Raw genomic sequence first — 24,138 nt, 5'->3', positions numbered from 1 at the left:
TTTGTCCTTATTCAACCTTATCCCAACTAATAGGAGAACACAAATTATATTCAGCAAAGAGATATATACTATGTATTTAGAAACAGACATTACAGAATTATGAATCCATATTTCTAACTATCACATTGAGCTACCTTACTTAGAGTCATTTAATAGCAAGACTGGTATAGAAAAATATTTTAAAACAAATATTTGAAGTTAATTCTCTTTGTACATAGTCAAACCTAACCATATTTAACTTTTGCCCTTCAATTTTTTTTGGAAAGTGTTTTTCTCATAGGCAGTCCCATGTCAGGACTTGAAAAGAAAGAGACACTTAGGCTCAAATACCTCCTAGATTTGTCTTCTCCACAGTACCATTTACTTCAGTTCCCTTTTCAGCTGAAATTTAAGAAAAAAAAAATGTTGCCTTGTTTTATAGCTAGAGAAGTTCTAATGGTACAACTTAGAATGCATACATCACAGTTTGGTGTAAGTATTATGGACTGTAAAGATACCAGAAATTTAAGACAATACTAATTTTCTCATGCTTTAGACTGTCTTTACCCTCAAATCTAGAGGGACTATTAGTTATTTTGAATGTCCACTCACTCATATCGTAGTTTAATTCCATCAAGTTATTTAATGTTTCAACTCAAGAGGTGATTCTAGTAAATTGAATTTTGGTCAACTAGATTGAATTAACATCACATCTTTTCAAATTTAGCCTATGCTTGAAAATGGTGATATTTATGGTTCTTGTGGAAAATAGTCTTGCCTTAAAGTAAAATAGACATAGTAGACAACTAAAAAGGTATAACCAGCAAGGTTAGAAGGAGAACACCTTCAGAATGTGTGATGGAAATCCCTATATGATGCATGAAATTAACAATCTGGATGCATTCTCAGAGGCAAACATAAGATGGGTCTTTATTGAATGGTGAGTTTTTGAATATTGTAGAAGTGTCATGCAGTTGTCATGGTGTGTTGGAAATATGGAAATCAGAGGTTGAGGGTCAACAAAAGTTTAATAAATGGATACTGTGAGTTGATTAATAACTAGAGGAGAAATTTGATTTTAGAAAATAAATGTATATGGTATAGCTAGTGGCATCACATAGTGGAGAAAAGTAAACTGTCAGGTTCAAACAAGTAGAAAGCATTTGTAATCTTCCCCCAAGGATGCCTGATAATATCTCCAACAAATGTGGTGTGGGTTTTTTTTTAACTTTATTGAGAAATAAGTATGTATCAACCAAGCAACTTTCTGCTTTGTTTTTTTGGCTTACTGAGGGGATCCATTCCATTTTATGAACTATAGCTTCAAGAACCAAGTACTTGGATAGCCTGCTCCCAAGTAGCAATTAGCTTTCCAGTTAGCATCATTTTCACACTTGGTTAGTAAGAGCCTGTTGTAGATTCTATGCCCTTCAAATTCACATATTGAAATTCTAATCCTCAATGTCATGATATTAGGAAGTGAGGCCTTTGTGAGGTTTGCATGAGGTCATAAAGGTAGGGCCCTCATGAATGAGATTAGTGCCTTTATAATTAGAAATGGTTCTCTCCTCTTCCTCTCCCCTCATCCCTTGCTCTCCCTCTCCTTTTCCCTGTCCCATGAAGATCCAATAAAAAAAAAATAGCTATCTGAAAACTAGGAAGATGGTCTTCACCAGATCTACCAGTTCCTTGATCTAGACTTCCCAGCCTCCTGAACTGTGAAAAAAATAAATGTTTGTTGTTTAAGCCATCCAACCTATGGTATTTTTGTTATAGAGGCAAAATGAAACAGAGTTTTTTTGTCTTGTTTTGTTTTCTTTGGGACAGGTGATCATCCCAGCATGAAATCAGAGTCCAAAGATACTCTTCCCTAGGAACCTTCCAAGGATCAGTTTACCCCGAAAGTGACTTTATGACATTGTGTATTTTGATGATGTTCTTAAAGAAATTGTTACCATTAGTAGTATAATAGCAAATACTATTTACTATATTTTACTATAATTTACTATATTACTTATATTTTAAGCCCATAAAATAAATTCTAAACTAAGATCCCAATACCTAACATCTCCCAATTTCTTACTCCAAACTATATTTCTAGCATGGCCTTTATTCTCCATGTACAGTAAGCCCTAAGCTTTCCCTCCCATGTGAATTTATTAACAAAAATGCATCTGCAATAGAGTGAGCAACCTCTCAAGTGTGTCTGGGACTGAGGGTGTTCTCAGAATGTGGGAATTTTGGTGCTAGAATGATGAGAATCCCAGACAAACCAGGAGGGGTTGTTAGCCCACCTTCAAGGGTGATTTCATTTTTTTTTTTTTAAGTTCTCTTTTTTTTTTTTTTTTTTAATTTATTTATTCATGATAGTCACACGGAGAGAGAGAGAGAGAGAGAGAAGCAGAGACACAGGCAGAGGGAGAAGCAGGCTCCAAGCACCGGGAGCCCGATGTGGGATTCGATCCCGGGTCTCCAGGATCGCACCCTGGGCCAAAGGCAGGCGCCAAACCGCTGCGCCACCCAGGGATCCCGAAGGGTGATTTCAAATGCTACTTTCATGACAAGTCTTTTTGTCTCATCACGTGATATCACTACTGTCTCCTAACCTCCTCTAATGGCACAACATAAACTTTTCCATTGCCAGGTGTTTCGGTTCTTCTTGCTATTACCTAAAAACCCAAAGGAATTTCCTTCACAGGCCTTGTTATTCACTCTTTCTGACCATTTTTGTACATAAATATTTCTCACTCCACCCCCCCACCTTTGGATAATGAGGATGAGATTCTTGCTGAAAAGTACTGCAAAGGTGCTTTTATTTCTGATTCCAGATGATTGACCAGGCACACATATTTACCTTTTGGCCTTTCCAAAGACTCACTTATAAATAGCAAAAGTCATATCCAGAAGAAAAACATCCCCGGTAAGCACTGGATAACTGAGCAGTTTTCAGCAGCATCACTAGAGCAGAAATGTTGAAAAGTGTCTGCAAGATACAAAATAAGTTTTATGACAACATAGCAGCCCCAGCCCTGCAAGACAGGAGATCACTGAAGAGCAGGAGAATAGCCCCTGGTATTGGAAAACAGGCTCAGGAAGAAGAAGGGGCCCCACATAGCCACCATAGGGGAAATTAATTTAAAAACTGGAGAATAGTAGGACTTATTGTCAAAGCAGCTAAAAGTAGTATTTGCTCTCAGGCTAAAGGCAGGAAAAAATACTTTCTAAATCAGACATCTCTTCTACATAGGCCAGATAAGATAAGCCCTAGAGGACAGGAAAAAAAAGGGGGGGGGATGGGATGGCAAAGTAGGTATCCTCCCAAGGAAATGGAATCTGGGACACAGAAAGCAGACTTGTTGAATCTCCGAGTACCTCTGACCACAACTTACCTGAATCCAGGGAAATGATAACTCCCAGTGTTCTGAAAATTGCAATCAACTTATCAAAACTAATAAATTAGTTCCTCATTTATAAGCATGATATAAACACAAACAGTAACCAAGAATCACCAAGCATTAGGAGAAAATCATTAGTGTAAATAAGATGAACAACACCAACTTAAAAGCAGAAAAATAAATACTGATGAAAACATTTAATTCATAAGTCATAAAAGAACTTAAAATTATGAAATTAATATCCTTGTAAATCTTTTATAAAATATGATATTCATAAGAGAAGATCACATTTCTATGACAAAAGAATAATCACAGCACAAGAAAGAGTTCTTAAAAATTTTTTTTTGAGTTCTTAAAAATTAACAGAAGTTATTAATGTTATTGATAGAAAGTCTAAATAAAAGTGAAGAGTGAACTAATAATATACATGATTGAATTATTTAATTCTCAGAGAATATAATGTAAAGGGATAGAAAAAAAATGGTAGAGAAGATGAAATAAAAGACAAAAAGGGTAAATTCAGAAAATTCAACAATTATTCAATAGTAGGAGGGCACAGAAAAATATAAAAACATAATAAAAGGATATTTTGGGGCTAAAAAAATGAATATTTAGATCAGAAACATATTAAGTTCCAGAACCATATTTTCATAAACATTGGTGAAGATCCTGCCACTTGACTATTTAACATATATTTTTCCTTCTTTACAACATGGGTCCACTTATTTTCCAGAGTGGTCCTATGCTCAGCCAACAAACTGTTTTCCAGCATTCCTTGAAGCTGTATATGAAATAGTAGTGACTAACGACACAAAAGCAGGAATTACTGGATGGGACATCTACAAAAACATCTTTAAAAAGGTATGTTTTGCCCTCTGCCATCTCTTTTCCTTTCTATCTGGGATAAAGATGCAGTGCTGGCACCGATACTAAGTTAGGTTAAACATGAAGATAAAGTCATAGGATAGTAAAAGCTGAGCAGAAAAAGATAAAAGGGGCCTGAGTCATTACAGGTATTATAAATCTATGATACAAATTCTGAACAATCTATTTCAGACTTATTATATGTTATAAAATTAAGTGTCCTTTGGTTAAGCCACTGAGATGAGGTTCCTATTGCACATTTCAAATGCAAATCCCTAAGTCGGGGTAACAATTCTGAGAACAAAAACAGAGTGGTTAAAATAAATCACTTAGTACAGGAGTTTATGTAACAAATTGAAAACAGCTAAATAACAGAATAGTGAACAAAATAGTGAATTGGGCGATTTACTCAAAGATCTGCCTCGGAATTCATCAAGAAGGGATAAAAAGAAAGAATCAAAGGAAGAATTGAGAGCTATGAAAGCTAGAGATATAGGTCAGTAGCCATGCACTAGGAGTCTAAAAGGAAATGGGGGGGGGGGGAAATGAGGTAATATTTAAAGGAATATTGACCAAGTTTTTCCCAGAATTAAAAATTTCAAAAAACCTTAGGATTTAAAGATTAAATAACAAAAAGAATGGAGAAAATAACTATAAATGCACAGATAAATGATAACTACAAAATTTAAGAGCATCAGATGCAAAAGAAATTGTAAAAATTTATTAAAGGATATTGGAAGGGAAAGTGTAGCACCAAAAAGAAATATGAATCAGATCAACATCAGCATGCTCAAAGCAACTTGATATACAGGAAAATAATGAAATTATCATTGCAAGTCTTGAAGGAAAATAAGTTTTCAGGTATGCAAGGGCTCAAAGACTTACCACATGAAGCACTTTTTAATAATATTCTTAGAGAAAGCATCACAGCAAGAAGAAAAATCTTGGTGGAGTCTATAAGATATATAGGAAGTAAGGCTGCATAACTGACTCATCATGCATGTGGTTACCGAAATAAATAAGAAACTAAAGACAACAAATCAAAACAAACAAAAGGATATAATCAATTCAGAATGAAAATCTAGTCTCTGTTGTGGCCTCATTAGTACACAAATTATTTTAGATGTCTATCTCAGTTATTGATGTGTCAAGCAGGAAAAATATGAAAATACTTTACATTATCTAATGGACATAGATAGGACCCTACATCTAACAATTAAAGAATATACATTTTTTTTCAAGTACACATGAAAATTTTATTTACATTAGCTACATTTTAAGGCAAAAAAAAAAACAAGTTATAATAGATTTCAAAAAAATATACGTTCCATATTTTGGACCACAGGGCGATTAAGTTAGAAACTAATAGAATAGATAACATAAAAATATATGTTTAGAAAATTTATACATTCTAAATATCTAATGAACTAAAAATGGAATTAAAACATATCGTAGGAGTTATTGAGACCTGAATGATCTTGAAAATGACCATATTGTCACTTACATATTAAAGCTAGACTATTCCTTACATGAAAATTTAGAACCTTAAATTCATTCACCAGGAAAGAAGAAAAACTGAAAATGTGTTAAATATCCAACATAGGAGTTAGAAAAATAATCATGAAGTAAACCCAAAGCAAAAAATAGAAGAGAAATAAAAATGCTCAGATATGAGAGTAATGAATTATAAAATAATGAGTCAATGGAGAATAAAACAAGTCAAAAGCTGCCTCTTTAGTGTCTAGTAGAATGAACAGAACACAGGCAAGAGCAATCAGAAGAAAAATAAAAATACACATAGGTGCCATGGTTTCTCATAATTATGACAGGGTCATTTTTTAAAGTGTAACAATATGAAAACAGAGAGGCATAAAGGAAAGGAGTTTATCACTTTCCTAAATAAAAGCAATTGGTTTTGCTCATATAGAAAGAGGAGAAAGATATACTATTCAACATTTTTGGAAAATAAAGGCCAAAATACAATTTTCAGATGATACACTTCCTTACATCAAAAATTCAAGTTGCTCAGCTAAAAAAAATATATATATATATTTAATATAAATGTAATAAAAATAATTTATAAAATAATAGAAATAAGAGTTTTATCCATTTGCCAAAGAGTCTTTTTTTAATCCTACAAAATATCTAGAAATAAATTTATAAGGTTAATATATACAGCTCAGCTTGGGGTCATATCATAATAATAGTCATAATCATTTCAATAGAAAGCTTCATTAATGTAAATATGATAGTTTCAAAAGAAAGTTTCATTAATGTAAATATGGTCATTCTCTTAAATTTAATGTATATAAATCTAATGAAATTCTAATCGGTGTTCCAAATTAAATTTTGTAAAAGATGAGTAATACATAGTTTTTTGTGTCTGGCATCTTTCACTTAGTGTAATGAACACTTTGTATGATTTCTAGTGTTAAATGTGTTAGGTATATTTCATGAACCGGCACATGGTCTATTTTGGTGAATGTTCCACATAAGCCTGAGAAAAATATATATTCTGGGTGGAGTGTTCTATAAAAATGCCAGTCAGATCAAGTTGATGGAAATAGCTACTCAAGTCATCTATATCCAGATATTCCAGTTTGATCTATCAATTATTAACACAAGGGTGCTGAGGTCTCTAACAATAATTTTTTCAGATATATGTGTCAGTTTTTGCCACATGTATTTTGCTCTTGTTGGGTGTACAACCATTAAACTGTTATTTTCCTAGAGAATTGACCCTTTTATCATCAAATAATGTCCCTTTTTATCCTGGATAATTTCCCTTGTTCCGAAGTCTACTTTGACCAAAATTAATGTAGCTATACCAGCTTTCTTTTTCATCATTGTCATATCTTTCTTCATCTCTTTAGTTTTTTTTTTTTTTTAAGATTTTATTTATTTATTAGAGACACAGAGAGAGAGGCAGAGACACAGGTAAGAGGAGAAGCAGGCTCCATGCAGGGAGCCCAACCTGGGACTCGATCCTGGGTCTCCAGGATCACACCCTAGGCTGAAGGCGGCACTAAACCTCTGAGCCACCAGGGCTGCCCACATCTTTTTAGTTTTAACTTAAGACTTTAAAGTGGGTTACTTACAGACAACCTATAGTTGTGTCTTATTTTTATCCTCTCTAACAATCTATCTTTTAATTGGTGTACTTGGACAATTCATATTTTAAGTGAGTATTGATACAATTGGATTAATACCTACCAGGACTGTACCTTTCTATTCCTGGCATTTATTCTTTATCTCTTTATTTCCACTTTTTTCTTCTCCCTTCTTTAATTTTAATAGAGCATTTTACATGATTCAATTTTATCTCCTCTCTTAGCATATGCATTATACTTCTTTATTATTTTTAGAGTTTACAATATCCATTTTTAACTAACCTAAGCGAAACCTCAAATAAACTATACCACTATATATATATATATATATCTGTGTGTGCAGGGAACTTGTAACAGAGGAATTACATTTCTTCCTTATCTCTTGTAACATTACTGCCCATTTATTTCATTTATCCACATCCATACACTATAATCATGTAAAATATTGTAACTATTGTTTTTTAAAACAGCTGTTATATTTTTAAATTAATTAAGAATGAGAAAAATAAAGAAGTTTATTTTACCTTAATTTCAGTGATGCCTTTCCTTTCTTTATAAAATCTTTGCTTTCTCAGAGTGAGGTTTTCTTGTTTTTTAACATGTCTTATACTTTCTTGTTGAAAACTGGATATATTGTATCAGGTGATAGGAACTGAGTTAAATAGTCTCTTAGTGTGAGGACTCATGTTAATCTTTCTAGAAGTTAGACAACCTTAGACTATCTTTTTTTCAGCTGTGGGTGCCAGAGACTTTAAGTTCCTCTAGTATCCTCAATTTTGTATCCTTTGGGGTTTCCTAAGAACTGCTCTTTGAATACAGTCTGTACCTTGAAGATCTTTAAACTGCAATCTACTCTTATTCTAGAGCCCTGTTGGCATGGTGCTTTCTATAATCTTCCAATTAAATTCCAGTCTTTTACAGAGCCTGTGTCTCGGTTATGGGACCATCACAAGGTTTCTTTATTGGTATAAATTTACTCTCTGCCCCCTACTCCTTTCCTTGCCTGAAGGATTACTAACCTATTTCAATGAAGTAATGTCCTTTACTGAGTATTTTTCTCCTTTGGTGAGGTAGGAAAACCAGAGGGAACTGGAATAAGGAGGGATTCCCTTTCTCCAGCTGAAATAATGTATCAGAATTGAATTTTGGCAGTCTTTTTACCTAGAGAGTGGGACTTTGTTATAAGGATGACTCTGGTTATTCTTCTCTTTCCCTTTCCAGAGCCATGAGGGACTTTTTCTCAGATTCTCACAGAATCTAGTAAAGTTCCTGGGAGGAAAGCTCAGGAAAGTTTTGTAGACTCTCCTAAGACATCAGCTCAGAAGAGATTCATTCTCAGGTTAGTCCACACTTGGGTCTAGGAATTCACCAAAGTTGTCATTTAAATGTTCCAACCAGTTTATGGCATCAGTACATTTTGACCCAGGTAAGTAGATCTTGATTTCTCTATCTATCATCTATCTATCATCTATCTATCTATCTATCTATCTATCTATCTATCTATCTATCTATCATCTATCTTTCTATCTTTCTTGCTTTAGCTTAGACTTCTGAATGCATCTCTCTCTCTCTCTCTCTCCAGATTTCAGGATGGCAGACTGCTGTGTGACCCCAGTTCTTACCCAGGTCTTTTTTTTTAAAAATATTATATTTATTTATTCATGAGAGACACAGAGAGAGGCAGAGACATAGGCAGAGGGAGAAGCAGGCGACTCAATCCCAGGACCCAGGGATCACAACCTGAGCCAAAGGCAGATGCTCAACCACTGAGCCACCCAGGCGTCCCCTCACCCAGGTCTTGATTTTTAGTTTGTCCACCCTTTCCTTGTTGTAAGATTAAGAGTAACAGCTTTCAAGATGTTTATGTCAGAGCTAAAGCTAGAAGTCCCAATAGTGAGATTTTAACTATTTTGTTTTCATTTTTTATACTATTCTCCATTACTTTTATAATAAATTTAAAAAATCATACTTGAAAATGGAATTGGTGCTTGAGGAGGTAAGCAACAGTTGTCTAGAAAATTTATGTATACACAAATCCTTGTTCTCTAACAATGCTGGAATGAGTAATGAGGTGCTTAAAGTATAAAGATTTCAAGAATATAGCAGATTACCTTATACAAAATTATTTACCACCTGCACACTTAAGAGAGTCACTTCAATTGCAAAGTGCTTCTCTGGTCTCTTAGCTTCTGTTTTTACTCCTGCAATTAGAGAACTCAAACAGGTCTAATTTGCATCATAGTTTGTGGTATTTGAGCCTATCTACTCCATGAGATAGTCTGAAATTGAATTTCTGTATTTCCTAGAGTGCAGTACTTTGCACACAATTAGCTTTTTTTTTTAATTTTTATTTATTTATGATAGTCACACACACAGAGAGAGAGAGGCAGAGACACAGGCAGAGGGAGAAGCAGGCTCCATGCACCGGGAGCCTGACATGGGATTCGATTCCAGGTCTCCAGGATCACACCCTGGGCCAAAGGCAGGCGCCAAACCGCTGCGCCACCCAGGGATCCCCACAATTGGCATTTAATATATATTTTTAAAATGGAATTGAAGCCAAAGACAAGAAATTTAACATTTTGTTTTCCACATAAGTGTACTTTATAAAATGTGACATAATTGGCACCATTTTTTTTATTCAAAATTTCCTACTCTTAGTATGAAGGACAAAATCTATAAATGGTCTAAGAGCTCATTAGCCTGATTTTCAGAAATACCAAAGTTTGACCCCCATTTTGGTTCCATAGCACTCAGTTAAGCAATGACTCTAGATCCTGGAAGAGTTGAGACTGATGAAAAGTTTGTCCATATCACTTTTATTGTGATCTAACTCCTAATTATATTAAGCATTTGTGCGATTCTTAGATGGATGATGCTTGTTAAAAATGTAGATTTTCTGCTAAACTCTCACCCATTGGATCAGAATAAATGAGAATATATCACAATCCCCTCAAAAAAGCATTTTCACCTAACCCCCTCTTTGATTCTTTCTTACACTAAATTTTGTAAACCACAGCTTAGCTTTTAGAAATAAATACAAACAAAATGCTCTTTAGAATAACTTTTTACAATATTCATTTTTATAATTTCATTTATTTTATTTTTTTCAATCCTCTCATACTTCTATCTATCCTCACAAATTTCTAGCAACCTTGAGCTCTGACTCCATTCATTTAAATTCTGTATAAACTAAAGATGTTGTTACTGCTAAAGGCAGCATCCTTATGATGTGTCTCCTTTTCCTTCAGTTCTTAGTGGATCTCTTTTCTCTCATTTTGTCTTAAAGGTGACTTAAGTGGAGGTTTTTTGTTTTGTTTTGCATTTTACTTCAAAAAATATGTAGTGAGTGCTTACTAGGGACTATGCCAGGCACAGTTTCTTTACCATCATGGAAGTTTCTTGAAAATAAATCTGAAGGTAGTTGTCATGCCTCATATTGGGTGGGGCTCAGAGCAACTAAGTTCATCTCAAACAACTAGGAAAAAATAAACATCATTTTGACACACCATTTTTGTGGATTTACATAGAATGGTATACTTTGGGGAGTATTCCAGCAATTTATATGCTTTTATATGCCAGAGCAGTCACTCTAGGGTGCAATGTTTCAGATGTTAAAAGGCCAGTATTTTAAAACAAATCTTCAGTATGACATTGTCCTGGGCCTATAAATTACTGGCAGTAGAATCATGACTTTATGTTACTCCTAGTTATCTTCTAAACACAATGGTGAAAATACTAATATGCCTCTCAAGATGATTTGATATGGGGCCCACAATATAATTTAGATGTTTGTCACCAGAGACAAACATGTTATTATCTTGACAATTTTGCCAAAGTCTGACCCAAGGCTCTGCAATAGCAGCACTGGAAGCGTATCCCCATTTCTCCTCATTTTATTTTTAAAGATTTATTTATTTATTCATGAGCGACACACAGAGAGAGAGAGAGAGAGAGAGAGAGAGAGAGAGCAAACATAGACAGAGGGCTAAGTAGGCTCCATGCAGGGAGCCCAATGAAGGACTCGATCCTGGATCCTGGGATCACACCTTGAGCTGAAGGCAGATGCTCAATCACTGAGCCACCCAGGCGTCCCCCCAACTCTCTCCTCGTGATCACAGACTTCCTCCAGGCTTCCCTGGATTCCATTAAAATTGATATGAATCAAAACAGAAAGTTTAAGATTATATAAAGAGGGATCCCTGGGTGGCGCAGCAGTTTGGCGCCTGCCTTTGGCCCAGGGCACAATCCTGGAGACCCGGGATCGTATCCCACATCAGGCTCCTGGTGCATGGAGCCTGCTTCTCCCTCTGCCTATGTCTCTGCCTCTCTCTCTCTCTCTCTCTGTGACTATCATAAATAAATAAAAAATTAAAACAAAACAAAACAAAAAGATTATATAAAGAAAAGATCTGCATAAAGCCTTTTCAGAATAGAACCAAATACCTACTATGGTTTTCCCAAAGGATTGCACTGACTCTACAATGTAGAGTAAAACTGAGTACCTGGTAGTATTTGGAGGATCCTCAACTGTAGGTCATAGTATATACATTCTCATATTTGGGCTAGAGAGATAACTACCAAATTTAACTGGGACCAAGTTCCTGTTTCTAAACTTTATGCTTTCCAAAATAATTAGCATCCTTTGTTTCATAAAAGAAGCAAGAATCACAGAATTACAAAGATTACAATAGATTTTTGAGGTGACATTCCAGATTTTTCAAAATTTCTGTAAAACTTGATAAAATTCCTAAGTCCTTATCAAGGATCATTACTCTTTAGGTGTCCTATAAAACTGTTGATTCTTTGAAAATTGAAGGTTATTTCTCTCCAGTTGTATTTTGTTTTTCATACCAAAAATATACTTGCATTTTAATATACTTCATGAACTATTTTCTCTGAAAGAACACATTTGATCCCAAATGCAATCATGTTAATGAAATACATAGAGCATCTTCAGAAAGTAAGTAATAAAAGGAAGTAAACAGTGAAAGTGTTTCAACTTATGAATATGGAAATTATATTATGTATGTCTTGTGTATCTAGGGGGTCAAAACAGGAAAAAATAAGTTATGTGATAATATCTATTACATGCTGTACCTTGCTCACAAATGCTTTATCATCATCGTTTAATAAGGGATGCTTTTTAAAATACATCATCAGCCAAAAAGGTATCTAATTCTGTTCTTCACTATTAATTGCTTCTTAGATTACAGAAATTGTGCTTTCCCTAATATAACCAGTTTAATTCTTTTTAATTAAAAACATTTCTTAAAAAAAATTCAATCCATTTTGTTTCCCTACTACTAATATATTGGACACTATTATATTTAGTGGGCCCAATATCCATTTGACCCCCTTCTTCTTGCCTAATCAAATTCACAGAGCTCCCATCTCAACAAAGACATATAGCTCAGGGGAACATGACGCCATCTTGGAGAGTCCATGTTGTCTAAACTAATCATAATAATTCCATTCCCCTTGATTGGATTAGAAATGAGCATGTAAACCAATGCTGCCTAATGAGGCATTTAGGCTAGTCTTCTGGGTGACCTCTAGGAAAATGGTACAGAATGAGGTGACTTCTTCTAGGTATTGGTGTACCTAGGTGAGTGATGTGGAACTGCTACAGCAATCTATATAGAAGTCTTAGATAAGGACATAACATGGATTAGGACATATTCCAGAGAATCTAGAAGCCACCCTACCTCTGTACTTCAGCTTAAGACAGTATAAAACAGGTTTCTTTGTTGTTTAAGTGGAATGCAACTAAAACATCAATCATCCATAAAAATAGACAATAATTGTGCAATATTTGAAGACACCTAGATGAGATTCCATCATTTTCAGAGATTGAGAACCATTTACCTAAAACCAATTCTTCCTGGACTCTAACCCAATCTTGCCTAATGCTATAAGTCACTATGATTATTTTTTAAGATTTTTTATTTATTTTAGAGAGAGAATACAAATGAATAGGGATTGGGGCCAGGGAGGGGGCCAAGGGAGAGAGTGAGAATCCTCAACCCCACTCCCTGATGAGGGAAGAGCCTATGCAGGACTGGGTCCCAGGACCCTGAAATCATGACCTGAGCCAAAATCAAGAGCCCCAGACTTAACCGACTGAACCACCCAGGACCCAGTCACTATAATTATTTTCGACAACCAGATAGAAAGAGACTAAAACTCTATTAGAGGCAATACTGTTTGATTTTCAAAACATGTTTATTGAGCATCAAACAAACAAAAATAAAAACCCAGGAGGTAGCCGCTTTTTTTTAAGCTAAGCATGAAAAAATATATATTATTAGACTTAAATATGAAAAAGAATGTCTAGTTCCTTGGGGAGCAAGCACTCTTGGACAGAATCCTTTTGTACTGTTTGCAGCTTATTGATACAAAGAATCCTTTAGTAGATGTAGAATAGTGTGAATTCAGTAATTTTTTAGAGAAGATATCATCACACTGATGTGTCAGAGTAAATGAAAGCCCCTCAAAAAATATTGTTTTCACTAGTAATCTTATAATCAAGATATTTTGCTTCCACAGACTGTGCTGATATTAAATGTTGCAATGTGGAGAGATTGAACAAGCATCTTTGCTAAAAATAAGATAATGGAAAGGCAAAATTAATAGTGGACAGGCTTAGCCTCCCCTTAAACTTTTGACAGAGAGAAGATATATAATCACATTGTTCCATACCTTATTTCTCTGCCACTCCCCTCTGCTCTGTTCTGGTACTTAACTTTCACCTTCCAAATACTGATTTCAAAGTGAGCCCCATACTTATAAATACCATGAAGTAACACACTGGATTGCTAAAGAAGAAGAAGAAGAAGAAAAATCAATAAGAGGAGGGCAAAACAACAGAGAGCCATCAACAGAACAGAAATCTTTTGAAGAATTGTTGAAAGATATAATCCATGAAGAAATAAAAACTTCAGAAAAGCATGATTAAAATGTCTAAAAGTATTTTATGAAAATAAGAGAGTATCGGGGACTTCTGGTCTCAGAGTATAGAAAATGAACACAAGAAAAAGAAAGGGTTACTAAGATATCTATGATGGTGATTAATTTGGGAACTGCACTTGAAGCAGCCAGGCCAGGTGGCTGAATAGTGCAAGTGCAAGGACTTGTTCTATGCCTCAGGCACCACCAGCCTTTGCTCTTAGGCTGGACCTGTGAGTTGAAGATGGAGAGACAAGGTCATGTCTGTGGTAACAACTGACCATAAAAAAGATGGGATATCTCCACACATTTTCATGAGCTGCTGGCCTGCCATTGACAATTGGCAGAGATATTGCTGGAAACAGAACAACCAGATCCACTAGGATCTGGAAATCAAAATAGATAGGAAGATAACAAGTCTTCCAAAACCATTACCTTGACATAGAAAGATCAAGCTTAACAAACAGAATCTCTATTCTCCAAAGAAGCAAAAATCCTGTGGTAAAATCTCAGAGCTTGAAAGATAAGAAGAAAACCCAAAAGATTTTTAGAGATTAAATAAAGAAAATCAAACTGGTATCCAACTTTTTTTTATTACAAACACTGGACGCTAGATCACAAGGGAGCAACAACTTTAATTGCTAACAAAAACAAAAATGAAAAACCTCAAGTTCCTCAACTAAGTTAATGTACAAATGTGAGGAAAAAATAAGAACATTTAAGAAGTTGCAAAGACTATGTATGAAGAAATTGCTTAAGACTATACACAACATATAAATATGGATTCAGGGTAGATAAAAAATATAAAATACAACAACTATTAGTGAAAAACTAAATCCTCTAATAAATTAATGTTTAAATAATATAAAGAAGTAATAATTGGATAGTAAAATTCCATGTGACCAAAATAAGCAGTAAGAGAGATAAGATGGAAAGAAAAGCAAATTATGGAAAATCTGGAGGGTTCCCAAGTGTTTTCCATCGTTTGACACTTGGAACTGCCACAGGTACTCACACATTGTCAAATCCAGATCAAATCAATGACTTCCTAGAAAAATGAAAATTACCAAAATTGCCTTAAAGAATAGAAAGAAAATATGAAACAGTACAACACACCTAGAAGCAACTGGAGATTCTAGATAAAAATCTATCCCTGAAATAGGCATCAGGCTGACTCACTTTTAGTGTCTAACAAAAAGATGATTCTTTTATTTTACAAACCATTTCAGAGAATAAGGAATAAAAAGGTGGAAAGCATCCCTGCACAAACTCTGAACCTAACTTCACCATGATCTCAAAAGCAGACAGGAATAGCATATAGATGATAGATAGATGATAGATGATAGATAGATAGATAGATAGATAGATAGATAGATAGATAGATGATAGATGATATAGATATACTGCTTAGTTCTAAAATTATAAAAATTTAAACAAAATATTGGAAATCATACTAAAGAAATTCTTAAGAATGTCAATGCTTATTTAACATTTTAAAACGTTATTAAATTAACTCATTGCATCAAGATAGTAAAAGGAAAAAAATCAACTTCATGGATACAGAAAAGCTATTCTCAACCTGGATGCAAAAAAAGCTATTGCTAACCATACTAAGACAGAAATAAATGGGAACATCTTTGAAGTTATTTAAGAAACACTTACCGAAAACAATGGTTGATATCATTAACATTGGCATATTAGAGACTTAATAATTAAAAAGGAAAAGTATAAGGAGATTATGATTAAAAAGAAGAAAAATATCAGAATATATGTTAGATACTATGACTATTTGATGTTTCCACTCTATCTTTCATGTGCTAAATAAATGAAAAAGAAGAACATAAGAGCATCAATATTGGAAAAAGAATAGGCATCTTACTGTTCTAGGTGCTATTAATTTCTGCTTTGGAAGTTGAAGAAAGAGATTGAATGCAGTTTAAGTTAAAGGAGAGACTATATGACTGTGAACAGATACATGATTTACTATGTGGTTTTGTGCCAGCAGGATGCATTTTGAAAAATAAAAATAAAATATTAGACCTCTACTTCACACCTGTTGTAAAAAAGATATCATAAAATTTAAAATAAGTGGCAAACTTAAAAAACATATTTGGAAACTAGTTAACACTAAATAACACCAAATTAGTTTTTAAAATTAAAAAAAAAAGCTAGCTGAAGAAAATGATTAAAGAATACAAATAGGCAACTCAAAGACAAGAATTTAAAATTGCCAACAAATATGCAACAGGATGGCAAACACAACTTTTCTGTCCCAAAGTTTCCAAGAAACTCAGGAAACTATGACAAAACAATAGACTTCAAGTATCCCTCATTCTAAACAGAGTGCTATGAAGAGATGTGCAAAGGCGTCAGGCAAAAATGTGTTCCCACGGGAGACAAACACCCTTCTCTGGTCTGTCCAGAAGTGAATTTGAAGAAGCCTCAGGGGAAATTTCTCTGGAAAGAATGGTTAGTGCAATTTGAGTAGCTTTTCAGCAAGTTAGGAGAGGCTGTCTTTTCTTTACTTCAAATAAGGTGAGAGGCTTCCAGAGGTCAGTAGAAGTGGATCATGGGAAGGAGAATCAGACTGGGATTACCACAAAAGGAAACCTACAAGCTTTCACTTAGGATAGGTTATTCTGAGGTAGACCATTGAAGTCATCAAAAATAACTAGAAAAGCTGGATCAAATACAAAAATCACCTGATTAAGGGCGTGAAAGAACTATAAAGGCAGCATAAATATGAGAGGCTGAGATTCCAGGTAGAAGGGAAATTCCCTGAGGCTGACCATACATCCCATGATAATTTGTAAACAGCAGTAAGGGTAGAAAGACTAAGAAATGGAGAGAGAGAGAGGGACCCCTGAGTGGTCAGTGGTTGAGCCTCTGCCTTTGGCCCAGGACGTGATCCTGGAGTCCCAGGATCGAGTCCCACATCAGGCTTCCTGCAGGGAGTCTACTTCTCACTCTGCCTGTGTCTCTGCCTCTCTCTCTCTCTCTCTCTCTATCTGACTGTCTCTCATGAATAAATAAAATATGTAAAAAAAAAGAAAATAAAAAGAAAGAAATGGAGAAAGAGAGAGAGAGAGGAGCAGCTGCCTTAGGGTAGAACATACTGACAAATCAGAACTTTATGTCCATGACCCAGGAGTGAGGCAAAGTACAGAGAAGGAATCTGAAAATCTGATCATCTTTCTCCTCAAAGCATCATGATTCTTAGGCAGCTCAGGCGAGAGGGAGAGAAGCTGAAAAAGCAGCTGGTAAGAGGCAGAGAAGGTAAGCAGATTTATGGCAAAAATCTGCCATAAATGGAAGAGAATACCTGGTGGAAGAGAATAAAATTGAATAAGGATTCACCAAGATGGAGAGACCCTTGCAAAAATCTCAGATTTTCAGTTTGGATCACTTAAAGATGATCCTCTAAGAGTAAAAGCAATCCTGAAACAGAAAACTTCTGAAAATACTTAATCACTGCTTGTATTAATGAGATCTGATTGTGTTCTAACTGCTTAGCAGAAAATAAAAATAATATTCTATGATGGAATAAAGAATAATTTAGACTGTTTGCAGTTAATTTATAATACTTGACATTCAATCAAAAACCAGCAAAAAAAAAAAAAAAAAAAAACAGCAAGTATATCTAAAGACAACATGAGACAAAACCAGGAAATAGAGATCTTCAGGGTGATTCAGATATTTCAGTTATCAGATATAGATATCATTCAAGAATGATTACTTTGTTTAAGAAAAGAGATAATAATATAAATAATTTCTCAAAAGAAATATAAACTATAAGAGAACTAAGATTACATTAGATATGAAAAATACTTGACTGGAATTAAGAATGTAATTGATGGAATTAATTCGTGCAAGGAGGATTCGTGCCCCAAAGATAGAGCAACGGAACATATGCAGACTGAGTACGAAGAGGAGAAAACAAGCAAATATAATATAAAATATATAAATATATAAATATTTATATAAATATATATAAATATATAAATATAAAAATACAAAGAATATAGAAAAGGGTTAAAGATCTCAAAGTTACATAAGACAAGATGAAAAAATTCTACATAGATATTACTTGAGTCTCAAAAAAAATTCAAGAGAGAGAGAGGCAGAGAATTAATATGAAAAATCTAATAGCTTAAGAATTTGCAGAATTGATGAAACATACCAAGTCACAGAGTAAAGAAGTATCATTTGCTCCGAAGAGGATGCAAGCAAATAAACAACAACAACAAAAACTATACTAAGTATATCAGAGTAAAACTATACAAAACCAAGGAAAGATAGAAGAAAAACATTTGCTTTAAAAGGTGCAATTTTGCAACTAAAAGCTGACTTCTTAAAAGAAAAGACGATAGAGCACAATAAAATGATTTTGCTAAAGGCCAACTGAAAGTCAAATATCAAATAAAAATATTCCCAGATAATAATGAGACATAAATCAATTATCTTGCCAATCAAACTTAACAAGATGAAAGGATGAACAGGATTTCTTCATCCAGAAGGAATACAATGCTTGACAGACCGTGGAAATTCAGGAAAGAATGATGTAACTCCATAATTAAAATGGTGACTGGGGCATGTGGGTGGTTTAGTGGTTGAGAATCTGCCTTTGGCTCAGGGCGTGATCCCTGGGTCCTGGAATTGGGTCCCACATCTGGCTCCCTGCGGGAAGCCTCCTTCTCCCTCTGCCTCTCTCTCTGTGTCTCTCATGTATAAATAAATAAAATCTTTAAAAAATGGTGACTATATGGGTAACTGAAGGTGAATACAAATTCTAAAATAATAATATACTGAGGGATTTAAAGTAGAAATAAAATACATGAAACCAAAAATACAAAGGCAGGAGGGCTTGAATGGAATTAAAGTTTTTTGAGAATTAAGTGTTCTGCATTACTCAGAATGTGTAAGAGGTAGTAAATTCCTGAAGCACTTGAAAAAGTTTGTGCCTGTTGTAATCTCAAAAGTAACCAATTAAAAAATAGTAGTAGAAGAATATGAAACTGACAACATAATAGAAGAGGAAAATGGAATAACAAATATACTTGAGTAGCTGAAAAGAAAGAGAGAAGAAGAAACATAAAACAGCTGGGATAGTTTTAAAGAAATCAGAAGCTGATAGATTTAAACTCAATATATGAACAATAAAATTACAAAAATAACATTCTGGATAACTGAAACGAATGGCAAGACTATTAAAAATATGACCAAACATGCTGCTTTAGGAAGATGTGGCACAGAGGTTGAAAGTTTGAGGGTAGAGAAGAGTGTGTGATGCAAACACTAACCAAAGGAGCGCTGCTGACCCCATACTAAATGAGATAAAGAGGGCTCTGACATCAGAAAAATTATTAGAAAAAAAAAAAAAAAGAAAAATTATTAGAGATAAACAGGTAAAACTATTTACAAACCAAGGCAATGACTATGTTAAGGACTGGCCGTCACTGGGAAAGGGCAGAGAGACGTCTTCTTGTTCAGATGGCAAGGTTCTATGTGTTCATCTGAGTGGTAAATACACAGATATGTTCACTTTGGGAAAAATCCTAAAGTTGTACATTTAAGAATCTACTTTCCTGTGTGGCCCGTGTGCTTTAATAAAATATTACTTTAAAAGGGGGATTCTTCTTCTCAAAAACAGCCTGAGGATGCAAAAGGGAAGGAGACTCCGAAACCCAGAGCATGGAGAACAGGTGTCACTCAGGTTCAGGAAGCCGGAACAAGGCGGCTCGATTCAGAGGGAAATACCAAGGACATGAAAAAAGCCTCCCACAGAGAAAAACAAAACAATTGTGGTTTTTATACCCTTTGCCAAGAGAACACTAACCAGAGATTTTAAGTCTACCAAGATAATGGAACTGTGTCTTTTTTCCTAATCCTCTTTCACACTAAACTCAACCTTTGAAGGGCTAGAAAAATTGATTGAGAATGGGGGAGACAGAAGAATGAAGAGATGAGTTAATAAAATATGGCCCCTCGGCCACTAAAGATCTCTAGCTGGGAGAGAGGAAGAGTTTTAAAATGAGTAACAAGCGTTGGTGTCGATCTTATACAACACAGAATTTCTGAAACTACTGAGATGAGAATGTTCTGAAAGAATAACCCAGAAAATCTATGTCACTTACTCCAGATTTCATCCAGAGGCAAAGAATGATTTCAAGGACTGGTCTCAAAAAGTCGGCTGCAGGAAGAAGAAATAGAATTGGTTCTGTATTGCATCATCTTGACTACAGTTCATCAAATAAATGTTTTATGTTTGAAAAAATGTAGCCAAATATGAAGGAATCAGGGAAATGTAAATTAACACATTGACATCATTTTTCCTACTTCAGATTGGCAAATTTCAAAAGACTGATAAAATCCATTTTTGTAAGGAATAAAGGAAATGATAACTCTCCCACAATGTTGATAGGAATGTCAATTGGTAAAATAGTTTTAGAAGGTAATATGGTATTTTTTATACATTTAAATGCAAAACAAACCGTTTGACTCCATACTTTCAGTCCTAAGAATTTATCTTAAAAGATTCTCACAAGTTTGTATACAAATATTTACACAGAAATGTTTAAAAGCTGCATGCTTGAATCAGTCTAAATTTTCATCAGTAATTATAAAGAGTATATGTATTTGTGAAATATTACGGAGCCATTAAGCAGAATAAAGTATGCGCAGAGAAGACGCTAGGGAGAGAGACAAAAGACAGAATCAGATTCAGAGCTACAAAGATAGGCATAAAAACAGATATGCCAAAGTCTTCAAAACAAGTCTTATTAACTTTTTAAAAAAGTATGCTATTTATTTATTCATGAGAGACACAGGCAGAGATATAGGGAGAGGGAGAAGCAGGCTTTCTGTGCGGAGCCCGATGCGGGACTCAATCCTGGGATCTAGGAATCAGGACCTGAGCCAAAGGCAGATGCTTAACCACTGAGCCACCCATGTGCCCCAAGTCTTACTAACTTATAAACAAGATAAAAATACAAATTTTGAACAATACAAGAATGTACCATCCACAGGGCACCTGAGTGGCTCAGTTGATTAAGCATCTGCCTTGGGCACAGGTCATGGTCCAAGATCCTGGGACCAAGTCCTGAGCTGGCTCCCAGCTCAGCAGAGAGACTGCTTGTCCCTCTACCTCTACCCTTCTCTGCAACCTATGCTCTTTCTCTCTCACTCTCTCACTCTCTCTCTTTCTCTCAAATAAATAAATAAATAATATATTTTTTTAAATAAAATCTTTAAAAGGAAAAAACAAGTGTACTATCCACAAAATCAGAAATACCCTAAAAGAGAGTTTGAAACATGGTAGGCAGTCTCTAAATATTTGTTGAATGAATAATAATGTCCTATTTATGTAAAAAATTGAAAACAGAGGGGTATTTAAGTATATCACTTTATACAGTTTTATATTACATAAACTTTTGGAATAAAAAGTTTAATCATGTCATACTCACAATAAAATGTTCAAATTAAAAAGTACATGCTTCACATATGCTAGTTCTGACATTCTCTAGTTTACTGACCTTGGACAAGTGTACTAACCGACTAATTTACTGACATCCCCAGACATTTTTAAAACAAAGATAATAAAATACAATTAATGGGATTTTGTGAGATAAACAACATGTGAATAACAATTAACCAACTGCTTGATGCATTGTGCAGTCATTAAATGGCAGCAGGATATTATTTATCACTCTCCTCACCTCCAATGTAACCTACTGTCCTATGCTGACCTTTTTTTAATCTAAGTTTCTCAATGGTGGACCCCAGCCAGGTCTGACATAACCAACTATTCCATCACTTTAAAATATCCTCTTATTCATTAGAGCTATTTATTAAAATTTTGTTTCATAGAGAAAAAAATAAAAACAAATAAAACAAAACAAAAAAGACTTGGATGCTTACCATTTTACCTCAAGTTATACAACAAAATATATTATAGCAAGATCAAAGGCTAAATGTAAATATTTTAATAATAAAAAAAGAAAAACATAAGCAATATTAATATGAACCCTAGTTGTTGCAGACATTTTTTTTTAAAAATTAACCATAGTTAGATCAATAACAAAGCTGTTAATAGATTTGACAAAAATGAGAAACAGTATTAATGCTATAAACAAAATTCAAAGCAAATATAAGGCCTAAAAATTTTTCAACAAAGATAGCAATCACAGATATAAAATGGTCTATTATATCTACTATAAAGCAAAAGACCTTCTAAAGATATCAAGACAAAAGATAATATAATTCACTTCCCCTTAATTTCAGCGATAACTCAGTTTTTAAAAAATATATTAACTGCTTTTTTATTGAAATAATGTTATCCACATTTTCCCAGTGAAATTAACCAATATATTAAAACAAAAATATAAAATGCACCCTCATTCATTATTAGTATTTTGTTACAATCTTTCCAATAAAAATTTGGCAATGTGTGTCAAGAACATTACAAATAGCTGTAATGTGTGATTTTATCATTTCACCTTTAGGAATTTATTCTACAAAAATCATCTTAAGGGCATCAAAGGATTCACAAAAAAAATATGAGGTGTTATTTGTCAGAGTGAAAACAGTGGTTAGAGCATAAATTTCAACCACTCATAGAGTGGTAAAATAATATTGCAAAGCCATTATTAAAGATGTGGAGAAATATGATATAACCTTAAAAAATAAAAAGGCTGCAATATTAAATGCATAGTATATCTGAAATATTTATTACAAATGCAGATATCTCTTACATATGCATAGTAAGAGATTAGAAAGAAGTCAGTCAAAATATTTATCACTGGGTTGGGACTGAGACTCACTGACTAATGTGGGGAGGCTGTATTCCAGAATGAGAAAGCATGACATTTGGAGGTAGAGTCATGGGCTTTTAAGCCCAGTTCTGAATCCTTGAGGAAGTTGCTTAATATTTCTGAATATAAACCTCATCATCTGTTCAAAACAAAAAGTACATATATGCATAATTTGTAGTTTTTAGACCATTTGTGAACTAAAATATGTAAAAGAATCCAGTCTAATTCCTGGCTCATGGAAGGAGCTGAATAAATATTAAAACTTTTAACTTTACATATTTTTTTTAATATTTTCCAATTTTCCTACCAGTGAGCTCGTAATTGATTTTTTGGAATTGGAAAATTTTCTGAATATTAATTACCCTTTTCCCTTCTGTTTTCCATTGCACCTAACCTAAAACAAGCAAAACGTCACCTATACCTTGATTCCATTAATATTAGTTAACAGCCCAGTAAGGGAAAACAACAACACATAAGTCAACTTATATTAGTGTTTATATGTTGGCTAAATCTATTAACTCTCTGGAAATATATAATTTAAAAGACTTTTCTTATGTCTGCCCTGCAAGCCTTGCAGAATGAAAACTGACTCTATTTTACCTCCCAACACATAGCACAGAACCAACATCTAGATATTCATAAAAATCTATGAACCTAATGGGTCTGCAGATATGAAACTCCAGGCATTTATAGCAGGTAATGGAAAATATTTCAAGGGCAAGAGTCCTTCTGGTATGCTATATTTTAAGTCAAGCAGGAAACCACTTAGTCAACTCTATCAGTCAAGATCCAATCAGGAGGCCAAAAAAAAAAAAAAAAGAGAGAGAGAGCGAGAGAGAGAGAGAGAATGGCACAACAAAGGGTTTCTCGGGATCCCTGGGTGGCGCAGCGGTTTAGCGCCTGCCTTTGGCCCAGGGCGTGATCCTGGAGACCGGGATCGAATCCCACGTCGGGCTCCCAGTGCATGGAGCCTGCTTCTCCCTCTGCTTGTGTCTCTGCCTCTCTCTCTCTCTCTCTCTGTGTGACTATCAT

The 24,138-nt window shown here is 34.4% G+C and overlaps 1 long non-coding RNA gene across 1 annotated transcript in view; it reads right to left on the bottom strand.

Moving 5' to 3' along the window:
* Positions 1-86: 86 nt before the first annotated feature.
* LOC144291977 (uncharacterized) overlaps positions 87-24,138 on the bottom strand; it is a 69,733-nt gene continuing 45,681 nt past the window's right edge. The window contains exons 2-3 of the long non-coding RNA XR_013359516.1: positions 2,834-2,962; positions 87-381 (exon numbers count right to left, since the gene is read on the bottom strand). This is a non-coding gene — a long non-coding RNA (uncharacterized LOC144291977). The remainder of the gene's footprint in view (positions 382-2,833; positions 2,963-24,138) is intronic.

The sequence above is a fragment of the Canis aureus genome, chromosome 20 (genome assembly GCF_053574225.1).
Source record: "Canis aureus isolate CA01 chromosome 20, VMU_Caureus_v.1.0, whole genome shotgun sequence".
Lineage (NCBI taxonomy): Eukaryota > Metazoa > Chordata > Mammalia > Carnivora > Canidae > Canis > Canis aureus.
Note: the sequence above shows the minus strand (reverse complement) of the source record. Positions and strands in the feature narration are given on the sequence as shown.